At 38.0% G+C, this 11,066-nt stretch overlaps 1 pseudogene; it reads right to left on the bottom strand.

Moving 5' to 3' along the window:
- Nucleotides 1-9,436: 9,436 nt before the first annotated feature.
- On the bottom strand, nt 9,437-9,975 carry LOC149260581 (DNA polymerase zeta processivity subunit pseudogene; annotated as a pseudogene).
- Between the last annotated feature and the right edge of the window lie 1,091 nt (nt 9,976-11,066).

Here is an 11,066-nt window from a genome sequence, read left to right as displayed (position 1 = left end):
ACAAGCATGCTTAGAAAGAAATAAAATGTAGAAGAAAATCCAATCCACTTTATTTATCCTCAATTGCAACTTGCAATTACAAGCTCCAAGTTCTACATTCCAAGAGGCACTAAACTCTACATCACAATGATTCTAAAATCTAAAATCTAAAATTACAAATGATGGATTAAGTTTCTAAATTGTAAAAGTTAAGATTACAAATGAAGGAGATTACACTCCTATTTATACAAAAGCTATGATAACAAACTCATAAATGTAGACCCACTATTCCCTCCTTTGACCCACATATTTCTCAACCAATGGTGACACATAACCCTATCCCCCATGATCTCCTCCATGAGGTCCATGATCTTCTCCATGAGGTCCATGATCTTCTCAAATTCGAATTTGAATATAGAGTGCCACATAAAGATGCCTTGGAAGCTTCCTTTGTACCTACACATGTCAACAAACTCATTCTAATTGTTAGGTATAAGTATATGGAGATTATTTCTAAAGTTTAACCATAAATTCTCTTAAAAATACTAAGAATTAATAATGTTTTGCAAAACACAAAGGTAACCCATATAATGATGAAAGTGAAGCTGATCTGGTGACATGGTGGTGGAATAGAGGTGAGAAAATGTGTGAATGGAGTAAAAGTGGATGTTGAATGGAGTGAAAGTGGATGTATTTTAAGGATAATTCATAGGCCCAACATTGATCTCGGTCACGCTAATCGAGGAGGAGGGTAATATGTATGAGTTAGTTTTTGAGTGCATCGAAAGGGGGGCATATTCCACTCGATTAGGTGGGTGTGTTGGAATAGGGTCAAGTGCTTCCGCCAATTATGTATCCTCCATTATATGCTCAACCCTCTGTCCTCTTGGCCTAATACCCCTTCACACACTTCCATGCTGGCAATGCATAGTCTTTGTAATGGGATTCTCAAACCATGAATACAAACTGGTCACTGCTAAATTTCCATGTGTCACCAACAAAAATCCTCTTGAATCACAACACCACCCACCTCCAGTAGGTCTCATGTACCAACTCATAGCTCCAACCCAACCTCAATTATTTGGTCTATGTTGAAAAATGCAGGAAGAAATTCTCAATTTGATTTTGCCTTGATTAAATTGAGAAAAATCAAATTTCCACATCATCAGACAACTTGGATGTAGCTAACTTGTGTGACATGGCTTGTGTCACCTAATTTACTCAATAAATTCGAGTTGGAGGAGTTAGAGTTCAGTTAAGTATGTGTGATTGCTAATTTGTAGCAATCAAGGTAAGTTATCTAAGGTTGTTTTCAATTAAGCTAGTTCTAACCTTTTAAGGAACTAGTGGAGGGTCAGTTGTACTCAGTGATCATTGAGTTAACTAATCAATCAACCCAAAAAGCCTAGTGCATACAGAGAATTTTAGTTCCCCAGGCTTGGTGAAGATTATAGGGAAGTGTAACATCGATTGTAGACTAGTCTTGAGTGTACATGTGTTGTATGCAGTCAAATGATCAACCTAAGGAATTGCACAATCAATTGGAGGAAAATTCCTAATTAATAGGGGCCTAATTCCTCAAGAATAGTGCAAGGAAATATGAACTCAAGAGAGGCAGAAATTGACTAAGATTGGGTTAGATCTTCTTAGTGAGAAAAGAGAGAGGTTATTCACTTGCAAGTTGTGATCAGTTGAGGAAAGGAATTTTAATACATCTCTATTCATCATATTAATGCAAGCAAACATTAGGGTTTTTAGCAGTTTACTTTCCCCAGAGAAAAATACTTGTTGCATGTCTATTATTTCTTATTGCATGTCTAAATTTTTTGTTCTAAATTGTGAATTAATGTCTGTAGAGCAATAGAGTAGGTTTATGTCTTGTGATTTTGGTTAAAACTTCATAAGCAGTTGAAAATATACATCATAATTTATACATGGTATCAGAGCAAGATTCACATTAGAGCAGGAATTTTGAAGTTGTATCTCAGGAGGTTCAAATTTGAAGTTCAGTGCAACAAGATTTCTTCATAGAGGAGAAGATGGACTTTAATAGACTAAGTCTAAAGCATGCCTTGGAAGGCACCTCTAATTTTGTTGCATGGAAGGATCAGATGGAGGTGGTATTGGATGACAATGGATTGTTAGAATACATCAAGACAGATTTTGAAAAACCACTAGATTCCAATGCCCAGAACCTTTCTTAGTGGAAAAAAAATGTACCCAAGGAGGGGAGAATAATATTGGAGGGAGTAAGGGATCACATTGTGTCAAATATCCATGGAAATAAACTTTGCTTCTTAATGTGGAAAGCAATGACAGGATTGTTCGATAATAATAGTGACCATAGGAAGCTAGCACTCAAGGATAAACATCAAAGTATCAAGATGCAAAAGAATGGCACTATTTTGCAATATCTTAGCAAGCTCACAAAATATCATGATGAACTTGGTGGGGTTGGTGTAAATGTTCCTGAAGAATACTTGGTAATCCTAGCCTTTCTGGGCCTTCCAAAGAGATAGCATAGCCATCAGGTTTGCTAAATGGAAGGTATAAATTACCGAATTGGGAGCGCTTATGCTCTGATTTGGCACAGGAGGAAATAAGGCGGAATACCAGAGATGGAACCTCAACCAAAGAAGAGGAAGTGGAATTTTCTCTAATAAGCAAAGGGATGAAGGCCAAGGGAAAGAATTCCCAATGTGAGGTTGAATCCAGCCAAGAGGGAAAGAAAAAATACTTGTCCAAAATTAAATGCTTCAATTTTCATGAATTCAGGTACTATGCTACGAAGTGTCCACACAAAAAGGCAAGTAATAAGACCTCAAGAGGAGCAACAGGTGAAGCCTTGGCTTCATAGTTTGAGCTTGACTTTACCCTCATTGCATGCATGCCCAACACAGTGATGGAAAGTTTGTGGTACTCGAATTCAGGTGCCTCGTTTGACATGATTGGGTGTAGAGAGTTTTTTACTGACTTGGAGGAGAAAGATCTCAAGATTTATATTGAGTTTGGAAATGACATAACATATAGCGTGACCAGGATTGGTACAGTTACCTTTCAGAGGGAGTCAAGATCCCCTCTTAGACTCAAGGATGTTATGTTCGTTCTAGGCCTAAAGAACAATCTCATATGTGTTGTTGTTTTGGAAGACCATGGTTATGATGTGATATTCAACAAAAGGAAGGCATTCCTGAGACACATAGCCATAGAAGATGCATGCACATCCTTGAGGAGAAAGACAAGGCTTAGAGATATGGTGGTCGAGAGGGAGCATGATTTACCTCTCAAAGTGGAGCCTCAGAAGGAGCCTCGGGAAGTTGCGGAGCAGCCACAAATGGAGAGGCATACATGAGGCGGAGTGGAGACATACACTCAACCAGAGACCTCCAGTGGAGGGAAAGTTTGATCAAAGTGGGCAGAGGGCACATGCAACCATACCTATAGGTGTGAGGTGGGGTGATGTGATGCCCTAGTATCAAAACTGTAGAAATTTGGGCAGGGTCCATTGAGGTGTTCTCCTCAAGGATCATTACCTTTCTACAGGGGCCTACGCTATTCAGTAACAGGAGGATCATTATCAATTAGATACTAAGGATTACAGAGTAGTGATGACAACATAGTAGGAGGCTTAATAGCATAGTGAACAGTAGCACATTTTTCTAAGTAGACGATTGCAAACATAGTTGGTTCAATGTTTTTTGTTTCTTTCTTTTGTAATGCTTCTCAGTTGTAGTTGTTGTAGTTACAAGAACAAAAGTGAGAGGTGGTTGCATGCAATACATTCCACAAGTACATGATATGGGTGGATGATAATCATTTTCTTGCTGAGAGGGATTGTTGAAAAATGCAACAATAAATTCTCAATCTGATTTTGCCTTGATTTAATTGAGAAAATGCTAATTTCCACATCAACAAACAACTTGGATGCAATTAACTTGTGTGACATGACTTGTGTCCCCCATTTTACTCAGTAAATTTGAGTTGGAGGAGTTAGAGTTCAGTAAAGCATGTGTGATTGATAATTGTTAACAATCAAGGTCAGTTATCTAAGGTTGTTTTCAGTTAAACTAGTTCTAACTAATGAAGTAACTAGTGGAGGGTCAGTTGTGTAGTGGGACTTTGGTCAAACTCAGTGATCATTGAGTTAACTGATTAATTAACCCAGAAAAGCTAGTGTATGTAGAGAATTCAAGTTCCCTGGTCTTGGTGAAGATTCCAAGGCAGTGTAACATCAGTTGTATACTAGTCTTGAGTGCACAGGCATTGCATGTAGTGAAATGATCAACCTAAGGAATTGTGCAGTCAATTGGAGGAAAATTCTTAATTAACAAGGGCCTATGTTGAAAATATCACATTCACTATTTTATAATTGACGTTTCAAACCAACAACTTTGGTTCATCTTCATGATGAAAAGATGAATGAATTGATTCACAACCATTTGGAGGGTGGATATAAAGAGAAAAGCATATCTTTTATGAAGATGAAGTATTGGATACATCTTTTATCAAAGAAAGCAGCAACAAAGAGTGGCTTGGCATTGCCATGTCATCATGTAGTCCATGTCACTAGTGTCATGTCATGAGTCATCATGTGCCACATCATTTTGTGGATTATGTAAATTCAATATTGGAAAATGTATTTTAAAGTGGAAATCCAAGAGTCATGCCTAGAATATGAAGAGTCATGTAAGAGTTGAAAAGCCATATAGAAGTCAAAGAGTCTTGAGAGTAGTCCAAGAGTTATAAGGGAGGTGAAGGATCACACCATTTGTTATATATACACCCTCATTGTACAAGAAAATGAATTTTTACCTTGGCTTGTCCCATAAGGCATCAGAGAGACTGAGTCGATACTTTTGGGGAGTAAGGCATGGCTCCAACACTTCACTTTTAGAGCTAGTGATGCTCGTTATATTCATATATCTTGGGACTTTTAATTAATACTTGAAGCCTAATAGCTAACACGCTTTCATGCATGGATTGTGAATATTTGTGAGGCTATTATGTGAATGTTTATGGTTCATGTTTTCTTTCACCTGTACTAAAGTAGTTGAACTATTTCGGTTATTTTAGTGCTTATCTTATTGAAAATGTGTTGCAATGGTTGTAACAATTGTCATATCTATGTGGACTATTCTTCTTGATGTTAGGTGATTCTCTTTTCTCTTGTGCACGTCTCTACTAGGGTGGTACTATTACCTCTCTCTTATAGGCTCACTTTTCCTCCCTTTGCAGTAGAATAACCCTGATACACCTGCAACTGAACATTCACTAGGCACACTTACATGCTTTTTGCAAAGGCACATACACACTTTTCTATCTTGCTGATAGCTTAAACCAAGGAAAATCTATAAGAATATATGGTAGTTGGACAGATACTCCATATGGGGCCCCTATTCCAAATGGTGTGAGGTCTAATTGAGACTTCACATCGAGGAGGTCCCCTTCGTTGACAAATTTCCAGCACCATCAACACATATAAAATACAATACCATGCTCACCAACTTCATTTAAAGACTTCGTCCAGATTAAAGACTATTCTCCCGCATTCATTGCATGACATCAACTCGCCATGTTGCATATGCATCCACTAGCAAGGTTGGAAGGGTGGCGGGCCTCATCCATCCCACCATTTCCTCGATCCACTACCCCATCAAGAATATTTATGTTTTTATAATATCTATATATCTATATATAAATTTATTTTTCATTTTTATTTATTTTATTTCTTTTCATTTTATTTTTGTAGGAGATTCCTCAATTGAAAGAACCTAATAAAAGTTATTTGTTCTCGTTTGTTGATAGAATCTAGTGGTGGACTATGATATGTCGAGACTTATTTTTCACTCGTCTCTTCCTAATTCATCCAATATCAATCAATTGACAGAGTTCGACAGAAAAAAATTATTTACATTATATTATTCTATTTCTCATTTATTTTCTAATTGTCCCAATGTCTAATCGCCAAAATCCAATGATCAAAAACTAGTTTGTGGTCCTCGTCCAATGGCGGATGGTATTTTATGTAAATTTATTTAATTTTTCTTTGTAGATTTTATTTAATTTTTAATTTAATTTATATTTTTTTAATTTAATTTATAATTTTTTTCACAATCAAAACATTTAATTCAGACTCTTTCTTTTATACCATCCACTTTACTTTCATATAATTTTTGTTAATGGCTCCTGTTCAGAGGCTCCCACTCTTGCTCCCTCGTCTGACGACACTGCCATCAACCAAGGGATAACGTACGTTCTCATGTTCCTCATGCTGGCTTTCACCTACTTCATCCATCCCCTGGATGCCTTCCCTTACAATCTATTCTGATCTGTTGGAGATCCGTTATACATTTCTTGACAGAGACGAAAGAAAGGGCTTGGATTTGTATAATAGATGGAAACGTGAGCATCAGATTTACGTTAGATGACGATGTCGTGCCTGGCAAATCTAAAGAGAAAAGACAAAGGGGAGAACTAAGAGAAAAGATAGTGATTTCCAGCTCAATTTTAGACCAAACCAGGGCAAATTTTGAAAATTCAGACGTGGGTTTTTCCCATAACCAACCTAATCAACTCCCACATGGAAATTTCCGTGATCTGATGTAAGATTTGGGGGGGAAATCTCGGTTCTTCTAAAGCATTTTTTTTACCTGTGTGACCTATTTATAGTTTTGATCCCAAAATAAATTTGAATCCGAAGGAAAGTAGCACAGAGCCACCTAATAACCATCACACCAGAGCTGCCTAATAACTCCTTTGGTTGCAGAAGACAATGAGCCATTTCAACAAAGGCCTTGAACAATCACGTGCTTCCCGATCTGGTGCCCTCCGACCGAAGGCCCATGCTGGCCCTGCAATGGTTTACCGAAGTTCCCTGCAAGATACCTTATAATGGCAACAGGGTCGGACCCGATCTCGGGCGAACCCCAACATCGAATCCGGAGGAAAGCAACGCAGAGCCACCTAATAACCATCATGCCAGAGCCGATGGTATCGTAGATTCTTGGATTTCTTTGTTAGATCAAACCCTCAACAAACTTGTACACAACATACATAAGCTTGGGAATCATCGATCGACCTCGATCCAAATGGCTCCCAGCTACGCGAAGATAGCTGATGGCTCAGTTTCATTCGCCTCTTAGGGGCAATCCCCTACTCATATCATCAGTGAAGCCCCAGCTCCCACTGTTTAGGTGGTCCAGGCCTCACTCGATGAGGCTGTGAAGTTTTCTGAAAGTGACCTAATCTGTCGGTTCAATGGTTTTTGGCCATGGCTGATAGCTCTCCACAGTTGGATCTCGGAGGTATGGAAGCCTATCATTTCTGATGAAATTAATATCTACCCCTGTGCTAGGGGTTTCTTTATAGTAGATTTTGAAAACCTTGAAAGCAGACAATGCATTCTAGATTCCAGCCCTTGGTTTTGGGAAAACTCAGGCCTATTCATGAAGCCATGGAACCCATCATTCGATCCCTCAACAACAGTCATAACCTCAACACCAGTTTGGGTGAGATTTCCAAACCTACCCTTGCATCTCTGGAATTTATCCTTGCTAAAATCCATTGGAAATGCAATTGGGAAATTTTACTGCAGGTGCCCAGAAACAGAGGAATATGCCAGAACCACCTATGCATGCATCTGTGTGGAAATGGACTTCAACGCCGGATTCCTAGTTGAAATAAACCTAACAAGTAAAGACTATGTGTGGAACCAGAAACTCAATTATGAAAGTGTCCTCTTCAAGTGCCGATCCTACTTTAAGACATGCCATCTAGCCAAAAATTGCCCAAAAGCCTCCCAGAAAAATTCTGCTAGAAAGAATCACCACAGATCTACATGGTGGGAAGGAGCACAAAAAGAACATTACACTGTCATCAAGGAAGAATACTCTCTAGAAAACTCTAAATCGCAAGAAATCGGGCAAGAAAGAAACAACTCTCAAAGGCAAGCAGGGGAAAAACCCCACCCAACAGCAAAAAAGTGAACTCGACAACCCCTCAAGCAATAGTTATGAGGATTCAAATACTGCACAAAATAAATCTTCATTTAACAGCAAGGCATATCTCCCAGACCAAACTTCTTCTCCGATTATCTTCAAAAGGACAAACACAACATATTGCGAAGCTAAGAGACCAATGTCCCAAGAACCAGAAGAGATGAAGGAGATGCAAGATAAAGGAAGTTGGAAGATCGTTGAGAAAAAAAAGAAAACTACAACACCAATCTCACCAAGAAAGACAAGAAGCTAGACAATTAAGAACTAAGAAAATTATAGGTCCGATAGACCAATTTGGTCTCACTGGACGTTAACCACCACCATCATCATCATCACGACAATATAAACACTCAAAACTTTACCTCTATGGTAGATGTGCGATATTGAATTTGGCATTTAATTCAATAAACTAGATTAACACATAAGTTAGATCAATAAGAAATTAAGCACAAAATAGCTAGTTTTTTTTTTCTAGTTAAGACTTACCTAAGTACCCATGGGGGATTTGAACCGGTGACCTATCGCAAGAAGTGCCTTAACAGCGCACCCATTCACCGTCAATCCAAAACCCCCTGGGCCACAAAATAGCTAGTTGAAAAGCTATAACATAAGAGAATAATTTGTAAAAGTTAATCTTGTCAAATTTAAAATAATAACAATAACTTAAAAAAAAAACCACCAAAAATTTAGCATAAAATTGCGGCCACCAAATTGCAGAAATATTATGAGCCTAAGATCACTGAATCTATTTGCATAAGTGAATCTGATTGCCAAAACAATTGGAGTAGTTTAACGAGGCGGAGGAATTGTCTGGTTTCCGGTGCCACTCGGAAAAACCTCCGGCTCCGGCCACCGGCAATTCCTCCGCCCTCCGCCACCCTACGCGAGCTCCGCCCAGCTCCGCCACTGCGAGCTCCACCACGTTCCGCATTAACTACGTCTGATAGGAGGACCGACTTCCATTGCTGTCGTGTCGCCGTGAGTTAATTCACATTGTAATTCAAATTCCAGTTTTCCGCGCGCTGCTCCTGACCAATTCGACCTCCACAACTCCCTCCCCTGTAGTTCACCAGGTCACTAGAACAGGCGGAAAACTCACGGAACGGGCTCGACTTGCACCTGCAGCTCACCAGAACAACGAAAAACTCACTCCGACGCTCTGCAGCTCACCACCTGCACCAGCCAGGCGACGAAAAGGTAAGTTCAACACGTCGAACCCACTCTGACAAATATATTCTTATTCATCTCTAACTCTATCAATTAGGACCACCTGCTGTCTTCGACCACCTTCTGCAACATCCTATGAGGATAAATGGAAACCCCTACTTTCAATTCCCAAACTCATCAAAACCCACATTGAACACTCATCAACACCCACCGCATGTGTGCATCATTCATCATACATCTGCACGTTTAAATTTCCTATGTCAATCACAAATTCCTGAATTGGAAACACTACACTATAGTTTTCTATCTGATTTCGAAGGATGTTCTATATACAATTGCACATTTAATGGTTCACTGCTCATGGACTTAATAGGAGTTATCAATGGTGGCTGCGACCAATGTTTCGTATCTGTAGGAAACCAAAACTGCCCTTTATCACTGGCATCACCAGGAATTTGCTTGAAGTAGCCTAGTATTTCCCATGTGCAATCTATTACATAAAAATTTCATCTTCACTGGTCATTCATTGAGCCAAATTACACATTAATATTTGTTTGTGTATATTCTAGCAAAGTCTTAAATTTGCATATAACAAAATACAAACCATCGGAATAACAAAATACATACCATCCAGAAGTGGCTGAAGCATTGACTCAGAGGCTAACAACTTGATAAGAAAAGCTCTTGAAGCATATTCAAGGTCGTTTTCCGGGAAATCCAACTTATATGATTGATTCACCTTCAATCTGAAAACAAATTTCTCGATTGGTATTTGATTTTTGTCACTAAAGATGACTGCTACTCTCTCCACAATATCCTGTTCAGGAATCATTTATTATTGCTCTCAATAACAATAAATCATTGAAAAGGCAATTTATAAAGGATGGAAGTTCCATTACGCAAGCAGCTAATTATAAAATCAAAAGAGTCTAGTTTTTCATCAGATTATCTTCAATTTTGATTGTTAACTAGAAAAAGGTATACGAATTTCCTATTTGAAATTTATACCCTAGATAGAATCTAGTATCTAATATTTATATGACACATCCCAAGCTCCATAAATATTTTTTTCAATTGGCGTATTTATTGGTCAGCTCTCAACAATAGAATCTAGACTTAACATAAAAATTCATCAAAATGATGAAATCTGAAACTTGCATGCATCAACTTCTAGAAAGATTTGGTGTATTGGCCTTGCATATTGGAGGCCATCCCAATGAGCTTCAAGGCTTGCTAGAGTGTTTATCGCTACCACCAAACCTCATTTTAACAAGAATTCCCTTTAAATTCATAATATTATTCTAGTTCTGCCTGCTGCTTCATCTCCTCATCTTACTTTGAATATTTACCATTCTGCATAGAATAGTAACCCAAAAAATTGAGAAGCCTTTGTCTGAAATGTGAATACAAAACCCTACAAGAAAACGACAATCTTCAAAAAGCTTACCAGCTACAATTGAAGTTATATAAAACCTAAAAAATAGAAATATTCATATTATAGGCTATATTTAGTAGGCTAGATCTAGTTACTGTTATGTTTTCACCCATAGTTTTGGTCACAAGATATCTAAATGTCTTTGAGAAACTTAGGTTCTGTTATAAACCGCTAACTGTTTAAAGAAAACCTTTCTCCTTTCGCAATACATTCGTTTTACCTTAATTTTTTAGGAAAAAAAATCCAAATGTCGCAAAGTCCCCTTAACAGCCAAAAAATTATACCTATAAACAAGAACTTGAACAGATAAATACCTTAAAGTTATCACTCAACTTAACAAAGCCCTTTTTGAGGCAATATTTTTCTATTTAATTATCATACTCATGATTTGTAAATGTAGTGTTCAAGTTATGTTAAATCACAAAACCTTTGAAATTCATTTCTTTGGGATTCAAATTGCATTTCTTTCTTGACACATTTTTGTTTCT

This window comes from Pinus tabuliformis, chromosome 6, assembly GCF_031772625.1.
Source record: "Pinus tabuliformis cultivar Carrire ecotype Pingquan chromosome 6, CPIR1, whole genome shotgun sequence".
Taxonomy (NCBI): Eukaryota; Viridiplantae; Streptophyta; class Pinopsida; order Pinales; family Pinaceae; genus Pinus; species Pinus tabuliformis.
This window is presented reverse-complemented; position numbering and strand designations above follow the sequence as displayed.